This window comes from Strix aluco, chromosome 4 (assembly GCF_031877795.1).
Source record: "Strix aluco isolate bStrAlu1 chromosome 4, bStrAlu1.hap1, whole genome shotgun sequence".
Lineage (NCBI taxonomy): Eukaryota > Metazoa > Chordata > Aves > Strigiformes > Strigidae > Strix > Strix aluco.
In genome coordinates this window covers 45,069,822-45,090,715 of record NC_133934.1, presented here as the reverse complement: position 1 = coordinate 45,090,715, position 20,894 = coordinate 45,069,822, and the positions used below count along the sequence as shown (strand labels likewise).

Below are 20,894 nucleotides of genomic sequence, written 5' to 3'. Positions count from 1 at the left end.
CTTTGTATCTTCAATGAATATAAATATCTATAACTGATACACACACACTTATATATATACACACATATGAAATACTTGCATTTCTCAGAGACATGAAAAGATGAACAGAACAATTGAAAGAGAAAACAAAGTTGAAATAAATTAGCTAGTTCTAAACCAATCTTACCTCTTTTCAGTCTGTTTGAGTTTAAGGCTACTGTTATGATATTGGAAATCCACTCGCCTGACTAGTGCTAAGTAATTAAGCCTACCAAATAATACTGAAAATTTGAAAAATTCAGTTCTTAGGGCAGCATTATCAGAGTAGCAGTTTTTCTTCTCTGTTCCTTGCCTAATCATAAAAGTCTCCTTGAAATATTCTGGAATATCCCCTCCATATTCTTTGATAAAACCAAAGGAAAAGCTTCAGCATCTGCGTCACTTTAATACACTTAATACACAGGGCAATTGCTGAAGTTTCACCAGTACTGCATGAAGTAGAATGAAGAAAACAATGTTCAATTTTTACTTTACAACACAAAGTGCAGAACTGAGATTCTGATTTCTAACAGATTTTCTTGTATTTGCACTTCATGTTTGTTTCAACATCTCTCAAGTTATATCAGAGTAGTTAAGAAATACTAAAAAAAAGAAGTACCTTGGGAAAAAAAATAGAAGTAAATATAAAAATATTTTCTGAATGTTCATAAAGAGCTTGAATTATGGAAGACGAGCATTTTAAAATTTTAGTTTGGTTGTGGGTTATGTCAGACTAAATTACCTACAATGCCCAGGCATAGGAGTTGTTGCTACTATAAAATAGAGTGCTAGATAAGGAAAAAAATCTGAAATAGTTATTTTTAAAGGATTAAACAGCTACTATTAGTTTTGAAACCCTCTTCATTAGTACCTTCCCCCTTATAGTTTTCAGGAACTTGCTAACTAGATGATGTTTAGTTAAGCTATGATAATTACATATACAAGGGAGAAAAATTAAAATACTGGTTAAATTCTAGCTTGTAAATTCCCAATCTCCTTCAAGATATACTTTTTAGGCATATTTATAAATGATACCTAGGTAGGAAGCTTTTCTCTTCCCCATCTTATAGTTTATTTGCAAACTATAAATCTTGATTGGGACTAAGAACTTCTGAATCCTGTTCTCAGCTCTGCCACCAGCTACATGAACCCGCCAAAAAAACCTGTCTAATGCTTTTGGTTCTTTGTGTAAAATGGATCTTCTAATATTTTTCTTGCAGTATTGCAAAGGAGGACAAGTCCATCTCTCTCACTTGCATAAGTATTTTGATGTAGACAGACTCAAGATGAAAACAGTTTAAATTCCAAATGTAGTTTGTTATGCGATGTATATAAAATTAAATTATTTCACTATAGCTCGTAGAAAATTCTTTGCCACAAGTGGCACAACTGAAAAGGGCACTATCATATAATTTAATAACTCTGGGAAAAGATGACCAATCCGGAAGAGATCTGAGTCATAGCAGGCACCTGCACTGGCAATCTTTGCTAAAGAACTTTTCAGTGGAAAAGTTTCATACTCTCATACAGGTTTGGACATTTTCTACCTTTCATTCACTTTTAAAAGAATTTCTGAAAAATAATCTATTGCAGTTTAGCATCCATCACAGCAGATGTATAACCTATAATGACACAACATGAAAATCTTGCTCCTTATATTCAAAACCTTAATAGCAGAGGAAAAATGTTTGCTCTTCACTAAAATATAGCAAGTTAATAATAGCAGGCGTTAAAGATAAGGCATGTGGCAGGGTTTTCATCACCATCAAGCTGTAAGTCAAAATGCCAAAATAAAACCTTTTTTTCCAGCAGTATGAATATAATCTAATAGTAAATAACAGAAGAGAAGAACTTACAGGTAAAACAATCTTTTAGTAATTTTCTGCTATGACAGAGCTTCATATGGCCCTTCACATTACTTCCTGGGTTCATTTCCTAGAACAAATAGAAACAAGACACAGGTGAAACTAGGTATATCATGTTGAAATACTGTATACCTAAACTTAATAGCCTTAAATCATGTTATGAAGCAAGCTTTTGTAAAATTTTTAATGCTGGTGTCTTCCAGATGGTACAACCTAAAACAACACTTCTGGACTTGAAAGATAGTCTTAAGTAACTTTTATCAAATTCTATACCAGATACTGGTTCCCATTCATCTTTCTGTAGACTTTCAGACTGATTTGAGATAAATTAAAGATTAATCCTTGATCTTCCTGAGCACAGGAAAACCATATGTGATTTTCCCTCTATAAGCCACACTAGTGAAAAAAAAATTTTTGTTGCCAGCTAACCCGTATGGCATTAGCAGAATACTGTTCAAGAATAAACAAAAAAGTCAAAACACACAATTTGTTCGTTAGCAATGTTTTTACACACATTTGCTTGCAAAACAAAGAGTAAAACACATTAAACGTTTAAGTAAAATAGTTGTATTATGAGGGCAACAAATACAAGCTCTGTCCAGGAAAGGACCCAAAGCAGCTAAACCTGAGCTGCACAGGAACATGTTTGCAGGTGGATGTTTGCAGTGAGCAACTCCCTGCTGCGGTCCCCCAGCTGCCACCCTGACCTGTTGCCCAGGGAGGTTTGCTGCTTGCCGGGGACTCAGATCAGGACATTCTGGTAAGACTGCTGTAGACTATTACCCTCCACTGCTCTTCCACACTGGCACCAATGACGATGCCTGGGGCATCAAGCATTGACTGCATTGCTGTGGGGTATGATGGGGGGGTGTGGGGGGGTGTCAAGGACAGGAGAGCTCAGGCAGTTTTCTCCCTAATCCCTCCAGAAAGGTGGTGTGAGGAGGCATAAATAGATCCTACAAATCAACAATTTATTGTGCAGTTGGTGTGGGCAATGGGGTTATAGTTTTCATATGATCATGGGATGCTCTACAAGGACGGAAGATTGTTTAGCAGAGATGGTATTCACCTAAGCGGGGAAAAAACATTTTTGCCAACAGGATGGCCAATTCAGTAATGAGTGACTCAAACTAGGAATAACAGGGGCAGGAGAGGATGATCAACAATCAAGTGAGGATGTGAAAGATCAGGTTGGAAAGCAAAGAGTACAGGGCCATGTGAATAGGAGAAAACTTGTAAGCAAAAAACTAGGGCTGTAGGGGTCCCACCCCAACTGTGTCCACATACATAGGGAAACGCCTACCAGATAGAATTCTGGGGAAAGCTCTCCTACGTTTTGTGGGAAATCAGCATGCTTTTGTACCTCTCCAGAACCTGTATGCTAATGCACACAGCATAGGGAACAGGAGGAAAGAGGTCTGCATGTAGTTGGACCTCACCGCAATTACAAAAGACATGTGTAGGATAACTCACACAAACATGAAGGGAAACAGATGTTCCTACTGGAGTATCTGCAGCATAAGGAAGACTAGGGAAAATGGTCACCCGCTGCTGAATGCTAATGGCAATCTGTCACAAAGGATATGAGGAAGGCAAATACACTGAATGTCTTCTTCATCTCACTCTTTACTGATAAAGCCATCCCTCATCAATCCCAGATCCCTGAGATCAGTCAGAAAGCCTGGAGCAAGGTAGATTCCCCCTCAATAGGGAAGAATCAGGTTAGGAAACATTTAAACAAACTGGACACACACAGATCCATGGGCCATAATGAAATGCACCCACATGTACTGAGGGAGCTGGCTGATGTCATTGTGAGATGACTCAGTCGTTGAAAGATCATGAAAGAGCATAGTGATCGGGGTGGGGAGCAAATTCTGAGAACTGGAAGAAAGTAAACATTGCCCCTACTTTCAAAAAGGGCAAGGAGGATCCAGGAAACTGCAGGCCAGTCACAGCCTTACCTCAATCCCTGGAAAGGGAATTGAGAAAATAATCCTGAAAACCATAGCCAAACACAAGAGGGACAAGAAGGTGTTTGGAAGTAATGAGCATGGATATACAAAGGGGAAATTATGCCTGACCAACCTCCTAGCCTTTCACAATGAGAAGGCTGGTCCAACGGACAAGGAGAGAATACTGAACATTGCTTAACTTGACTTTAATAATGCTTCCATTTCTGTCTCCCATTGTCTCCTCCCTGATAAACTGAGCAAACACGAAATAGATAAATAGAGAGTGAGGTGAACAGAAAACTGGCTGAACTGCTGGGCTCAAAGCCTTGTAGATCAGCAGCACCAAGTCCAGCTGGAGGCCAGTCATCAAAGGCACAGCTCAGGTGTCAATACAAGAGCCAATACTGTTCAACTCATCAGTAACTTGCAAGGTGGAACAGAGTGCACCTTCAGCAAGTTAACAGATAATAGATAATATTATCTATTATAGATAATACAAAACTAAGAGTAGTTGATACACCAGAGGGTTGGGTTCCCATTCAGAGGGACCTTGACAGGCTGAGAAATGGGCCAACAGTAACCTCATAAAGTTCAACAAAGGGAAATATGAAGTCCTGCACCTGGCAGGAATAGTGCCATGCACATTGGCAAAAAAACCATGTGAGAGACAACAAACTGGCTGTGAGCCAGCAATGTGTCCTCACAGCAAAGGCGGCTGACAACAACCTGGGCTGCATTAGGAAGACTATCACCAGCAGATTGAGGGAGGTGAACCTTCTCTCTACTCAGCACTGGTCAGCCATCCTGAATGCTGGGCCCAGTCCTGGGCTCCCCAGTACAAGAGAGTCATAAGCTTACCAGAGCAAGTCCAGCAAAAGGTCATGAAAGTAATTAAAGGACTGGAACATCTTTTGTATGAGAAGAAGCTAAGAGAGATGGGGGCCTTGAGAAGACAAGGCTCAGAGGGATCCTACCCATGTTTATAAAAACCTGATGGGGGGCAGAGTAAGGCAACACCAGACTATTCTCAGTGGCATCCAGTGAAAGGACAAGATGCAATGAGCATAAATTAAATACAAGACATCTCATTTAAACATAACAATATTTTTTCTTCTTGTGAGGGTGATCAACAAATAGTACAGGTTGCCCAAGATGGTTGCAGAGTCTCCATTCTTGAAGATATTCAAAACCCAACCGGACATAGTCCCGGGGAACGTGCTCTAGGTGACCCTGCTTTGTCCAGGGGCTTGGACAATCTCCAGAGGTCCCTTTCAACCTCAACAATTTTGTGATTCTGTAAACTGTTTTATTTAACTGGGCTCTGTTAAAATAAATTGAAAAGAGGTTAAATTAATCACCCATGAAATCTCATCTTCACAATGTATGAAAAAATACAATCAACCTTATTGTGCTTTAGCTAGTGTAAAAAGCATAAAAAGGTTATAGCTGAAAGCTAGCAACATATAGTAACCCTGACCCTAATGAACACCAACATGTCTTCTAGCCTCTCTGATATTAGTGGCAAGACTTTACAACCCTATATTAAAAGCAATGGAAGAAATTCAGATACTCTGACATAATTCATTGTAGAAACCATAAAATTTTCCACAATAATTGCTGTTTCTACCTCTCCTAGCTTTCCTTGAAAAAGCAAAATTTACATAAATATATAACTTCAGGCAGATATTCACATGTGATATTTAAAATGGATTAACAAAGAATACATTAAATGTATTTTGTTTCATAAGTGAAATATATACTTAAAACTAAAACATTACTCTGACCACTCAAAAAAATTTGTTAGCATGCACTCTAAAAATGTGAATCAACTGCATGGTACTCAGTGGTATGGTATTTCATGGCATTTCGCACCAATAGTTATGTGGGCATTCATGGCTTTATGACAGCATGACCCAAAGAACTGTTCCACTGCATGTGGAGAAATCAACCCATGGAGTAAGTTTTATAACTCATTAAGAAAAGAAGCACAGATAGATTGTAAATAAAAAGTCCAAAGAAATGTTTTACAGTCAATATATTACTTAGGGAGAAAAAAACCCTTTAGCAGTTCAAATCCTATGTCTTCAAAACAGGAGATTAAGCTTTTATTTTTCCAGAAGTTTTTTCTTTTTACAAGTTTGAATTTGAGTTTCTGGAAAGATGTGACTACAAATTGTATTTCAAATTCTCCACCTACCTATTTCCTTAGGAAACAATTAAACAGCACATGCCTATTTTATTCACTGACAAGGAGAACAAAGAGTACATGTTAAACAAACATACAGTGGATTTCTGTACATATGTACCCTTACAAAGGCAAGTTGCATGTATATAGTTACATGGGTATCTTTTGTGTTAGTGTTGCTAAGGAAACAAACTTCTGTGGCAAACATATGATTACAAAGACATTCTAGTTCTTAAGCAGGGTATGTATCTTTTTTTTTTTTTTTAAAACAAGGAAAAAAAAGTTAGTGTATCAGGTGACAGAAGAGCTCTCAATAGTCAAGAGCATGTGAAGCTAACAAAATTGTAATGTCTGAAATACAAAGACTTTCCATTCCATAGTGTTTGCGTACTTAGGTGTAACTTTGAAGGCTAGCCCAAAAGGTAGTCGATTACAGCATAAAGTTAGGACATTATTGATTTTGCATAACCATGAAGATGAGGCAGATAAACCTCACATTTTCTTTGATTTGTTGAATATGCAAAATCTATAGGAAACCTTCGCTACTGAACTAGTCATATCAAACAGTTATTTATCAATGGCATAAGATAAAATACCACAAAAATATACTATCCCATTTAAAGGAAGACAAAACAAGTTTGCTATAAAGAACTGTGTTCTGAAAATTAATCTATCAGCGTACCCATTAAAAAAGGACAAATCAAAAAACTATGCTACATGGATTTGAATTCATGTTTTCCTGTTGTTTCACAGGACATTACACAATCTCAATTCAATACCTGTATGTGTTTTATTTATCTTGGTCCATCTGCTCTGCAAATGTTCTTGCAAAGCAGTTTCCCATGGCAACATGAAATATCACATAGTCCCGGTCTTCTGTTGAAGCGCTAACTGATCCACTCCTGAATTTCAAGCAGCATGTTTTTCTGCAGTACTTAAGTAAATAATAAATAAATGGAGCATTTAATCAAATAAAAAACCCCACATGAATGAAGCAAATACCCATGAATAAAAACCTCTAATTAGGGGATTCATTTATTTTATTTTATTGGTTTTATAATTTCTTTTTGGGAGACAATTACATTTAAATCATCTGAGGCAGGAGTGAGAGATCTATGTTATAAAAACCATGTCAATCCAGTGGTAGTTTTTACTTGATTAAAATTTCAAAATCGTTATGTTACATGTAGCAAAACAAATTGTGCACAATACAAGTTTTAAAGAATAAGGTTACACTATGCTGGAAAGTAAGATTTGGAATGAAAAGCCCACAATGACTACTTACTATGGGACAACTTCCAACTACAAATCACCACCTACAAATCATTAATAGCCCATCTAATTTTTTCTTCCTCATGTTTACAATGATCAAAGAAATATAAATAAGAGGAAAATTTCTCAATATGTTTTCATGCAAGATGAAACACTAGTAACAGTGACTTCCTGAAAGTAACTTTTATTTTACCTGAGAATCTATCTTGAGAACCCCTTCTCCCTATTTTAAGAAGCAGTAGAAATATACAACATAATTTTTAAGTGAAGATCTTCTGAAAAAACTCTTAAAGTAAGCACTCAAAAAAATGCCTCTGTAAATATTGTATTAGTCTTGAGCACACTGATTCTGTGTGAAATTGTAACAGAAGTGTTGTTCAAACTGTAAATTAAACAAGAACTGTCTTAAGTTAGGAAAACTGACCTACTGAATTTCAAAGTCTGATATCTGTATTTTAGATTTGTCTGTTCAACACCAGAAGCAGCAGCTAGAAACAATGGAGATTTAAAAGGTAATCAGACCTTCTGGGTCACTTCTACAGCACCATACTTTAGTGTATAGTAGAGAGCTACTATAAGAACTACTACATATTTATGCAGTCAGATCCACAATAAGCAGCAGGATGAAATTGCCACAATATTTTTCTACCAGCATCACCTCCTTTCACCAATACATTTACTTGGGTTTTCCCAGGCATTCTCTTTTGCTCATCTTGGAATTTGGTCCAAACAGGCTTTATAGATTGGACTAGGTTGCTGGTCTGTATGGTGACGTTGTGTACAATAGTTCTGATATTTTTAGGTAGAACAGCTTCTTTACATGTCTAAGACATAAATGTCACTATGGGCTAATGTAGCATATGTGGCATTTCTAGAGCACAGGACAGATCTACAACAGGAGGACTGTTGCATATGCAGCAGTCTTGTTTGCTTTACAAATATATGCAAATGTTGCTGGACAGATAAATCCAAAATACAAATACAAGAGCCCTCCACCTGCAAATAAGAGCACATGAAATATCTCTTTACAAAACCACCTGTAAGCTCACCTGGTACCTTCCCAATGATCTTCTACTATCCATTGGCCAAAGTACACTGCCTACAATTATCACTAGACAGAACTTCTATCCATTTGTGGTAAGCAATAGATGCATTTTATCATTACACTCTAAAAAACTTTATTCTGCATTATTTTTAACAGGTCATTATAATATGCCCTTGAGTTTATGAGTGATATGTTTATGATTTCTAACACATTTTATTTCTCAAGCAAAGGCAGGAAGTAGCACCTCTGATACTAAGGTCACCAAGGTGATGCTAAAAACCAGTAATTCAATTGCTTAACTGTATGAATCTAACCATGCATGTGTTTTATCATTCTTTACTATACACAAAATGTCTGTCTTAAGTATGTAGATTGGTTTATAAGAAAATCAAAGGTAAAAACTTTTCAGCCAAAACTACAATGAAGGCTATAAAATGTACATTACTGCAAGTCTTCATCAAACCACAATTACTCTGTGATATGTCCATAGGAGGATTAGATTTTTACTAATTTTAAAATACCATAGCAAAAATATCAGTGATAAAATGATCAGTAATAGTCAATTTCATTACATGCAATAGATATATGTGAAATAAACTGGCTAAAAGCAGAGGACATTTTGAAAAATATTTTTCAAATATGCTACTTCAAAAGTAATGATCTAAACTAAAAATAAAATACAAGTTCTTAAAGGAATAACATCCTGCTTTTTCTGACAGTGTCTAAAAGACTATAAAGCCTTTAAATTATTAGAATCTGTTCTAGAAATGGCTAAGCAGCCAGTACCGTAGTCATTTATCCTTTGTCCTTTTAAGCTTTCAGGGTGCTGTGTAGCCATAGTAACTATGCCTTTTCTCTGTGAAATCCATTAGCTGGTTTCAGTCTGGGATTCAGTACTACCATAAAATAAAAGCCAAAGATTTAAAAAAAATTATGATTAAAAAAAGATTATTGGTGACAAGCATTTCTTTTAGAAGCAATTTCTGCATATTTATGCTTTATACATAACAGCAAAAGAAACCAAAAGGTTAAAAGGACATCAAAATTATGTTTTGATTGAAAATTAATTTTAAAGCTTGGTTACCATCAGGAATAACACAATATCAAACTAGATCTCAGAGCAAAACTAGCTCTCATTTGCATTAAGTCAATCAGTGCTGCTGGCTTGCCATCAACAAAACAGCACAACAGGAGCTTTCAACCTCACCACCTCACTCCCCTTCTGACAACAGACTAAGGTGCAAGTATTAGACAGGAAGAGAGACCAGGATTTGCAGTACAATTTGGACAAGCCCACGCAGAAGATAAAACCCACCTTTGTTCCTACAGTATCTTTTGTGTGACAATACAGACAACAAATAATCTGTTGAGTCTACATTGTAGAAGAATTCTATCAATAGGAAATGGAAAATCTTGGACTCTTATTCCATGTAGAAAATTTTGAAAGCGGGCAGGTATTTCAGAGGACTAAGACAAGCTTTGCCCAGTATCCTATTTGGCAACTTCAATGACAGCTAAGTCCTGACATTCGTTACAGGTAATCTAAGCTAATGACATTGCCACTGTTTGCTTGAATCATAATTACCAGGGGTTACACTTGGCAGCTAGGAGGAGCTACATTTTTCTACAAGTAGGAAGGAATCAGCAAAGTGTTGAAATATATTCCACAATCCACTAATTTAAAAACAAAAAATCCTTGAGCCTTTGTACTGAGTACCACACTCCTTAACTAAAAATTTTCACTGCCTCCTCAGCTGTTTAACTTTTAGTTCAACTGTTAGTTCAACTTCTGCTGATTTGATTTTATACTTCCATTCACTTCTGCATTACATTAGAATCAAACATGATTCAAAGACGTAATATGTGCCATGGTAAGAAGTGTGCCCGTTCAGGCTGGGGGAAGGGAGGATTATCACTAACAAGAGAAAATGAATACATACTTGCATTTTATTTCTGCTTTCTAGCTCCTGATTCTGCTATTGTCCGTCTTGTAACGAGCAACAAGACTGAATGGCAAGGCCATGTTCGTATAGGATAAAAAAAGATTATTTTTAAGAGGTCACCAAGATTGCAAAATGAAATCATACTTGCATTCAATTGAAAAGAAAAAAAAAGAAAAAACATTTCACATTACCTGAGCCTAAAACTTCTACATTTTCCCCTGTAATACACAACTTGTAAAGTTCTGATTTCATTGAAGTTAATAGCAAAACTGCCATAAACTTCAGCAGGGCAAAGATTACATCCCAGGTATCTTTATGACAAGGATGACATAAGAGGAAATTAAAGGTCATGTTCCTGTCACTACAGTAGAGGACAAAGTCATGGAATCATAGAAGTCATGTCATCATAGTTTCTACACCTGACTTGGCCAATGATTCATGATCTTCAGCTTGCCCCCGATATAAATCAGAATGGCAGCATGTTTTAGAAGTCACAGTCTAAAGCTCAGTAATAGCCCCAAACCCTTCTGGGAGTTCAGCACTCAAAGAAAGATTCACGAAATGCTTCTTTCCAAATATTCTCCGTGCTGTCTTTCAGATGAAAAACAGAATGAGGCTCACCTTTACTTCAAAACACAGTAAGCACATTGAGGAAGGCAGAGATGTTCTTAATGGTTAGAACATTTTGACAAGACACCAGAGATCCAGCCTAAGCATTAAGATACTCAAAGACACAAACCTTACTACTTAAAAAAAAAACAAAATCAAAAAAACTCCTTTGTCATTAGCAATGACTGCGATTTTATCTGCTCCAGCTATAGAACAAAGTACTTCTATCCATATTGACAGTACGAACTGTGAACTATATAATCTTAGGAAAGGTGAGCAGGATAAACAGGTACTTTTCTTTTTCCATCCAGTCTTACTGCTGTAAAAGGTTCATAATGGGAAGCAGCACTGATGGGACAAATCACAGAAATTAAATCCAGCTCTGTGAATAGGAATTACCTAAAGTTTAAAAAAAAAAAAAAAAACACACCACAACAGACCAAAACAAAAAAATCCCAACAAATCAGAAAAGCTGGAGATGTCATATAGTATAAACAGGTGTAGGTGCTCTCAAAAGACTTAAGTGTTGCAACTTGGAATGCCTTGAAAAACGCTTGCAATTTTCTGTTCCCACAGGCTTCACATCAAAATATTGCACAGCATTCTCTCTGTACACACCTATTTAAGTAACTTTACCATTTACCTACAATTATTCCATAAAGCTTTTTTCAAAATTCAGAAGCTCTTGTTCTTTCCTTTTCTCATTGATCTTTTAATATTTTCCAATTTATATAACAAAACTAAGACACATCAAAATATTAAGCTACGTATTTTCATAGCCTTAGTTTTCACTGCATTAAATTCTAGGAGATCAATGCCTTTAAAAGCCCCAAGAATATTCCACAAGCTTTGAATTATTAGGGAATGTAAGATAAGCCTCTCTAAAACCTGTGGTACCCATTAAAATAAACTTGGAGGAGGACTAGTCACAGGAAGTTTAATTTTCTTTGACATTAGCAAACAAAATAACCTCACACAAATAAAACTCCCATATAATGTCTTCATCTGAGGAGGCTCTGTGAAGATATTTTCTATGTTCAAGAATTTTACTACTTTCACATAAACCTCTCTCCTCACCCTCCATTCCAATACTCTGCAGTTGCCATAGTTACCATTTTACATGACCATTCTGTGAGTAATGACCTCACATTCAATAAATCCCCAAAAGCTTCAAGTTTGCAAAATATTTCAAGATTTGTGCAGAAATTTTGCCATGAAATTTCACTAAAAGATTGGCAGGTGCCAAGGCACATTCAAACAAATGTCTCTTTTTGAAGGTTGGATATTTTATTTGCTGAACTGCAAACTTTCAGCCGCAATAAAAGTATAGGAACTGAATGAAGGTATAGGAACTGAAACCACTGCATGATTCATTAATATTTTGACAATTTAGACATGTAATTTTAATTATAATTCAAACGGTTTTAAATCAGGTGATCCAACTGTAAGTAGATTTCCTCTTTCCAAATTCCAGTAAAATCACATGAAGAAAAATCCTAAAACATTCTTAAACCACAACATAGTAAGCAGAACCTGAGCCTTCCTATAGCATTTACAGATTAACATTCTTCACATGGTTTCAACACAGCTATCAGGAGCACAAAATACACAAACAGCAATTATTCTCCTAAACTTGAAGGATAAAAAAACAAATCTAAAAGTCAGGTGTCATGCCCATAACAGGTCACTGAATCCTTAAACTACTGTCCCATAATGACCAAAAGTAGATACATTGGATTTCTGCGTGAGGTCCCACAGCCTTTCTCTTTCGGAATATGAAATATTAAGAACTCTGGAGTAATTCCAAATTGTGTCTGAAATTGTTTATGTAACACAGATTACTGTCTATTGACTGATACATAAAATTCAGGTACACATAGCATCTATCCAAGGAGTGGAACTTCCAAAAAGCAGAAAGGAATCTATGTTCACTGAACAAATTGTTGGATCCTTGGAGCCCTGATATGTTTCCAAATATGCAAAGGAAAACTCTTCTCCTTAATTTTCACTCAGATGAAAGCATACACATAACTATGGAAACTGTCCTAACTTCCAAATATGTGATGGTCGCAGAAAAAAAATAAGGTAAAGATTCAGTAATTTGAAATATCTTTTTTTAATGAACTGGAATAAACTATATCCCATTCAGTTTGTTCTATTCAGTTAGATCACATGCCTTACACACCACGCAATTTTTCTTTTGTCTTTCCTACTCCCCAAATCAAAAGGGATCATGATAAAATGACAAGAATCCATCTGGATTACACTGGTATGATGCTAACAGGCAAAGGGACACAATGAAGTTATGAAAACATCATGTCCATCCACTTATTAGCATATATACTATCTGCAAATCGGAATTTTAGTCAATCACTAGCTCAACAGTTAGCACTAAGAATCACAGTGCATGATAAGGTTATTTTCATATTCATCTTGTGAAATCCTGTGATCTTATGTGTTCATATGAAGAGCAACATCACCCACCTTGTCCTTTATCTCTTAAGACTGTATTCTTATGTGAAAATACTTCAATATTTGACCTTGGTTTTAACCTTAGAATAACAGTGACCAAAAAAAAGCCATCTGTGACAACCCAGCACTTTGCAATAGATGCATTTATTTCCCTACTTAGTATGTTTGGCATGTTTCTCACCTCTATATGGCCAAAATTTTTTAAGCTACTCTTCTGATGACACTAACCCTACTGATCTCAGGTTTTTTCAGTGCAGACAGATCAACTAGAAGGGTTCTTCTCTTTCAAACATTTCACACCCTGGCGTGGCATGAAAACAAGAGCACAGTGGAAGATCAACGGATGGTCTAGAGCCAGATGAAGCAGATGCAAGTACTTCCCATGAGCCTCAGAACTGAGGAAGCCAGGTTTCTGCATCTGTTGATTTTTTTTTTTAGGTGAATTATGCTAACACCATACTATCACCTTCTGCAAAATATTTTGGTCTCTATGCACTGTCTGCCACATTTGCATGTGTACTTAAAAATCCTTGCTCACACTAACAGCTACTATCAATCAAGTTCTCCTAAAATCAACGATAGCTGTCCAAAGTGTTGGGTTCAAAGGGTTGTGGATTAGCAGCACGAAGTCCAGCTGGAGGCCAGTCATCAAAGGCACACCCCAGGTGTCAATACAAGAGCCAATACTGTTCAACATGTTCATTAATAACCTGAAAGGTGAGACAGAGTGGACCTTCAGCAAGTTCACAGATAATGCAAAACTAAGAGAAGTAGTTCATACACACAGAGTGTTGTGTTGCAATTCAGAGGAACATCAACAGGCTAGAGAAAAGAGTAAACCCTAATCTCATTAAGATCAACAAAGGGGAAGTGCAAAGTCCTGTAGCTGTGGAGGAATAATGCCAGGCACCAGTACAGACTGGGGGCCACCTAGCTGGAAAGCAGCTTTCATAGATGGACCCAAGGGTCTTGGCGGACAAGCTGACCGTGAGCCAGCAATGTGCCCTCAAAGCAAAGACCCACAGCAACTTGGCAGTGTCACCAGGAGGTCAAGGGAGGTGCTTCTTTCCCTCTGTTCAGAACCAGTGAGAAACATCTGGAGTGCTGGGTCCAGTCCTGAGCTCCCCAGTATGAGAGACATGGGCATGGTGAAGCAAGTCCAGCAAAGGGCCATGAAGACGATTAAGGGACTGGAGCATCCTTTGCATAAGGAGAAGCTGAGAGAGATGGGGACATTCAGCATGGAGAAGAGAAGGCTCAGGGGGATCTTATCCATATTTATAAATACTTGATGTGAGGCATAAAAGGAAGACAGAGCCAGGCTCTTGCCAGTGGTGCCCACTCACAGGACACAGGGAAATGGGCACACTGAAATACAGGAAGTTCCAGTTAAACATCAGAAAAACATTCAACATCTTAAAATGTACCCAGGTTGCTTGTGGAATCTTCATCCTTGCATGTATATGATCAAAAAAATGACTTGACACAACCCTGTGCAATCTGCTCTAGGTGACCCTGCTGTAAATAGTGCAGTTGTGCCGGACAATCCCCAGACGTCCCTTCCAACCCCAACTATTCTGTGATTCTATTAAGAACTAACATCTCTGGCTTTAAGATAGGGAATCCATGTGAGGTTCTCCCCTACATTGAGAACATGCCTACACAGTATTTTGTTATGATCCACTACGCTGTTGCATTTTGTCGATTTTATGAGCAAGTACTATATTCTCGTTACTGATTGTCTCTTGCTTTGAAAGTAACAATTCTCATATTCATCAGCACAACTAATTGTCAAAAAAAATGTTAAACACATAAACCAGAGAAGAAGGTTTATAAGAACAGGTATTCTGTGTTTGTTTTTCAATTGCTTTTCAATAAAATTATTTCATAATGTGATCACTTGGATTTTAGTGTGTAGATTTCTCAAAGTACCAGCTGTTTTCCCAGTCCTGGTAAATTTTGCCTTTAAGAAATACCAATCCCAACCACCCTCATTCACTATTCAAAATACACAATGCATGTCACTCAAAATCTGAAGTTTCTAAGTTTGTAATTCTCTATGGAGTGAGCTGTACCTCTCATTTCGTATTTCCCACTTATGAGAAGATTGTTTTACAATTTAAATGTTATGTTAGTCATCCATAACCTCCTTTTGTGTTCTGTTTTGATGCTTTGTGAATAGAATATTCATATAGCATTTAAATTAATATTTAATTGAAGAAAACTCAGTTCTGCATAGCTCATGAATTTGAGAACTCCTAGTACCTAGCTGTCAAGCAATATTCACCAAGATGTCACGTGGAAGTACTACATGAGAAAGTAGTACTATACATACCTTCCCGTCCCCAAATACTGTCTGCCATTACAGACTATCATTACTTACAGTCACAGGGAGCCAATCTACCTCTGCCTGAAACATTTCCTCCTACCTATGAATCCAGCTAGAATTTTTTTCTCAATTAAAATCATCACTAATTTTTTTTTTATGCTGAATTAATTTTAACCTAGCTCTCTTCCATGCTATGAGTTACAAGGAAGCTGCTCAAATGATCATTTTTCTAGGATTAAGGAATAAAGTAACAGCAGAATAAAAAAAGGGAGGGTTCTTGGCATATTACTGACTTTGAAGTGTTTATGAACCTACATCCTCAGAAACCAAAACAAAGTGGAAGAACATGGTGAAGGATACATGACCAGTGATAGTGCACATAAACTTCACCAGGTCACAGAGGATCTGGTGGTTGTTTCCTTTTGTTGATCAAATACACCGGGGATATTTAAAGAGTAAGTTAGAGAGGTATGATAACATAGCCTTTGGCCTCTATACTATGATTTTTGCAAAGAGGAAATAAGATTTGTTATCCATGATGGTGCTGCTCAGAAGTAGCATTGCCACATTTAGATGACTAGCTATCCTAGTGTACCTCACAGCTAAACCAATGAAGTCTTACTTAACAACCTAAGGAAAGTACAGATGGAGTTCCTGCACATTTAAGATGCGCTTATAATGAAAATGTTGCCTTAAAGTTGGAGCAAAGAGTGTAAGTTAGTGCCTCAGGTAATCCAATTTCTGAAACAGGAGAAACATACAAAGCACTATTTTACCACTGCTAGACTCTCTGACTTAACATTTGCAGTCTACATTTCAGTATACTATATTCTCAAAATTTCGATTGCATAAACTCTCTATTTTCTTTGCTAGAGAGGATGTCTTATTATGTCTTTACATCAATTAAACCAAACCCAAAACTAAAATTCCCCTAGAAAATTTGTGCAACATATTTGTCAGACAATATGCATACTCTGAATTCCTACAGTGGATGGCTAGTGTTAAGAAAAATCTGAATAAAGAATTTGCCATGGGATCAAAAGCATTTTTATCTTAAACTTTTATTTTCCCCATTCTCAGGAAAAGAGGCAAGAAACAAAGCCCAGCTCCATTTTACTTATGCACAAACAAAGTAAATCTCAGAATTTATTCCTAGTAAATACTCATGGAATACCAGCATTTCAAACTACTGCTACACTGCATACATTCTACATTTCATAAACTCAAGTTACAACTTAGCCACTGAAAACATGACAATACAATTGTCGGCTTGTCTCTTTAAGGATTTTCCTGTAGCTGTCTTCTGAAGACCAAGAGGGCTTCAGCAGAATTTAAAAAGGGACTTAAAATCTAAAAAAAGACAAAAGGTAAGCTCTGCAATTTAAACAAAGACTGGCGCTTGTTTCTCTGCTTCCTGCATAAGTGTGCTATCGAACACTGTAATGGCCTATCAAATTTACCAGAGCTTTAAGTGGATCTACCAGTACTACTGCTTTAAGCTGAAGTCATCAAGTACAATAAAAGGGCTTCTAAATTGATGTAGCATGTTTTTCTTGAAAATGAGCTAGAACGAAGTCTTGGAATAAAGAAATTTGGTTCTAAAGTGCAAGCAGAATGAAAAGCTTTGCACACAGCCATCTTTCCCTGTGCCCCATCCCTGCACAGCAACTAATAGGGCACCCACAGACATACAGACCTGCCTGCTTCTGTCTTCCTAGCAGACCTGCCTTCCTAGCAGCTGTCACAGTCTCCAGCTACCTGCTCCACCCAGGTAGCCTCTCCCTAGGCAAATCTGGGGGACTGCTTACTGGGAAGGAGCAATCCCCGCCTTCCTCCCCAAGATTTCTACCCAATCCAGTTTTTAGCATCTGGAGGAAGGCAGCCCTCTTCCACATTACTCCAGCTATGCCCCTTTAGGCAGAAGAGAATGCAGAACAGGTAATAAACTGGAAACACTATCCATCACACATGCAGACTCTTCAGTGATTAGGCAGATAACATCTCTACAGATGTGCAATTTTGGAATGACTTAGGGTTAAATTCTTATGAGAAACATCCCATTTCTATAGATTCCTTCTCCCTATCTAAATAACATTTGTTCTCTGCTACTTTCTCATGTTTTTCCAATATACTTCACCTCACTGAAGCTGGCTAACATAATCTTACTTCAGACATCAAATTCTGTATCTCAAAGCTCAGTATCTCAAAGATCACTGTGCTGCGCTTAAGTAAATATCCCCAAGACACATCATCAAGCATATTTTCCACGTCATCTGTAGAGGCTGAAAATTGTCTTCCTATTATAGTTCACTTGAAATGGAACTGAATTGAGAAAGGAAATGATCATCTTATTCCAGCTGAGTCCCAGCTGAGATGTCAAACCACAGAGAAAAAAAAATTAGACCCTTCAGAAAAGAAAAAAAACAACAAAAAACCCCACAACAAACCCCCCCCCACCCACTAGCATTTGCCACTAAGGCAAACCTACCCAGAATGTTAATAGAAGAGGCCTATAGAGTCTATAAGCAAAAGCATGCTTCTGGCCTCCAAGACAGTCCAGGCAATGGACCAGAGAACAAGTGCAACAGTGAGCGCATACATGCCCATATGGGTGTCGGTTTTCATGATCGTGTGGCTGCATTTGTGATGCAATCAAACATTGGTAGATCTCATCTAATTCTTAGAGCTGCCATCAGGTGTCTTCTAGTTAAAGAGGAATTCATTGACCACAGTAAACACTTTCTAAAATATCTTATATCAGATTTTTTGTTTCAAAATCTGAAAGTCTCTCTCCAACTGTTAGGAATATCCTTATTTTATCCAAATTCTACTGGTGTGATCAAGAAAAAGAATGATAGCATGAGACTATTAAACTGCTTCAAGTATGGGAAAGAGTACACTACATCCAAAAATGATGTTTTAACTCAGCACTTCCCGGAAGACCCAGTACTGCTAACAGTCCCTCACAAAAATCACTGCTAAATAATGAAAACGAAATCTGAAGATGTTATCAGGGAAAAAAGTAATAAATACCTTTCCCTTTGAATGTCCCAGATGGCCTTTTGACAATAATGCCTACCCCTATAACTACTTTCTGTTGATTCAACAATTAAAAAAAAAATAATTGAAAACCACTCATAAGTAAGATCACAGCTGGAGTTCTGGCTATTTATGCTAAGGTCAATGATGTCTATGAGAATGTAAATTTTGTCTTCTGCTCTGTATCTGGCATAGTATTGAGTGCCAGGTTTCAGTCCACAACTTTAGGCAATCAATGGTCTAGCTTAGGTATAGCTACAAGACTGTAATAAACAAATGCTCTGGAATAAACAAACATAACTCCACTTCAAAAGCAAAGTAGAACTGCCTGCCCCAGGAGACAGGTTCATCTGTGCAAAACCAGTTTTCTAGTTGTAAAATGCTCTAGCATACACTCCTGACCTATCTAGGAATCATCAGAACTCTCACAAGCATTTATGAACTCAGCCTTTCAACATAAACATAGTGCAAAACCAAAAACCAAGTCTTCCCTATCAATGACAAGAACAAAGTCAGTGCACAAGCCTCTTCCCTAAGGAAAAAAAAAAAGGCAATAATAAACCATAGACAGATGTTAGTCACCTGGCAGACTAACATCCTCAACTACTACAGCGATATGTTTGCAGACTACAATACAAAGTTCAATTGACAACACAGTTTTAATACCAAACACAGAGCTCGAAATCTTCAAGTCATAAATGGATACTGAATGAAAAATTAACCTATTAGAAAACAGAGTAAATGGAAGAACTAACTAATCAGGTTCTGGGTCCTGTTTAATCTAACTACTGTTTCTAGCTATTTTCATTACAAACCACTTCATACACAAAGGATAACTAATGACAACTTTGAATTACCAACATTTATGTCAATAAGAAACAAGACAAATCTAAGGATATGAACTGATAATAGACAGCACTTTTCTTTTTTTTTTAACATAGACAATAGACTGACTGACTTGTCATGACAAAACCAAAATCTCACATATGGCTTGTTGTGACTTGATAAATCCCCAATGAAATAAAATGAAAATTGATGCATCCTCATCTAGAAGGTAGCTAGTATTTGATGGCACAGTCTTGGCACAGTCTAACAGTTTCTTTTGTCCTCCTCTTGCTTCTGTTAGCTGCCAAGGACCTCATTTTGTGGTGCATAGATTTCTTCAGGGTACTTTTTTTTTTTTTCTAAATTTCTATTCATTGAGATCCATGTTTTAATTATCATAGAAGCAAGAGCTCCAGTATTTCACTTCTTGCTCCTTTGCAAGTTAAAAAAATAAAGATAGTATCTATAATTGGGTTTTTTGCTGCCTGGTTGATTAGATTCATAAACATACTGTATGGGGAGGCAAACTCTCACAGGACTAGTCTAATTAAGAAGTCAAATTGCTATGCTGATTACAGACACTCTTCATGAACTTTAAAATCAATAGTTCTGAAAGTAATCTCAGATCTTGTCCATGGTTTCAGGAAACAATTATGCTTTTTGGTTTTATCAAAGTATAAGAACTTTCATGTCAGAGAAAAACTTACAGCAGGATTTTTTTTAAATTTGCTTTCTAAAAGCATAGCTGCCATCACTTTACTCACATATTTGCCATCACACTTCTCAACTGCAAAAAAAAATTTCAGTGCTGTGAATATTCTCAGAGTTTTATGATGTAGATTCTGACTTGATATTTCAGAATAAAAATACTGAGGTTATATTTAGGGAAATCATAATGATCAAGTCAAATATGTAGGAGAGCAACCTGCTGAGGGATCTCGTTTCCTACCTTATTAACCTACTGAGGACTGGTTAAAGGCTTAAGATAAAAGGCTAATTCAGAAAAATTCTGCTTTCATGCAGTAAAGAGATCCTTCATGATCCAATGTTTCTTTAGCCCTATCTTTCGGGCTTGTACTAAGCACCTAGGCTAGTGGAGAGCTTAGCAGTTTTCAAGTAGTGAAAAAATTTCCCAGAAGAGACAGAATTATGAAAAAGAGCAAGTTTTGACATTTAAAACTTCTAACACTTCCACAAACACTATTGTAGCAGCAATCAAAATCATTGTATCTCATTAGCACAACAATTCATGGACAAATTATTACTACTGTCACTCCCCCATTTCTAATTCTTTTGAGAACAGGGGTGTATTCACAAAGAGAAAATCCTTCTCACAT

General features: G+C 36.9%; 1 protein-coding gene across 1 annotated transcript in view; it reads right to left on the bottom strand.

Moving 5' to 3' along the window:
• The window catches only part of MARCHF1 (membrane associated ring-CH-type finger 1), a 250,242-nt gene that overhangs the window by 167,305 nt on the left and 62,043 nt on the right, over positions 1 to 20,894 (bottom strand). The window contains exon 2 of the mRNA XM_074822904.1: positions 1,875 to 1,953. The gene's annotated coding sequence lies outside the window, so the exon portion shown is untranslated. The remainder of the gene's footprint in view (positions 1 to 1,874; positions 1,954 to 20,894) is intronic.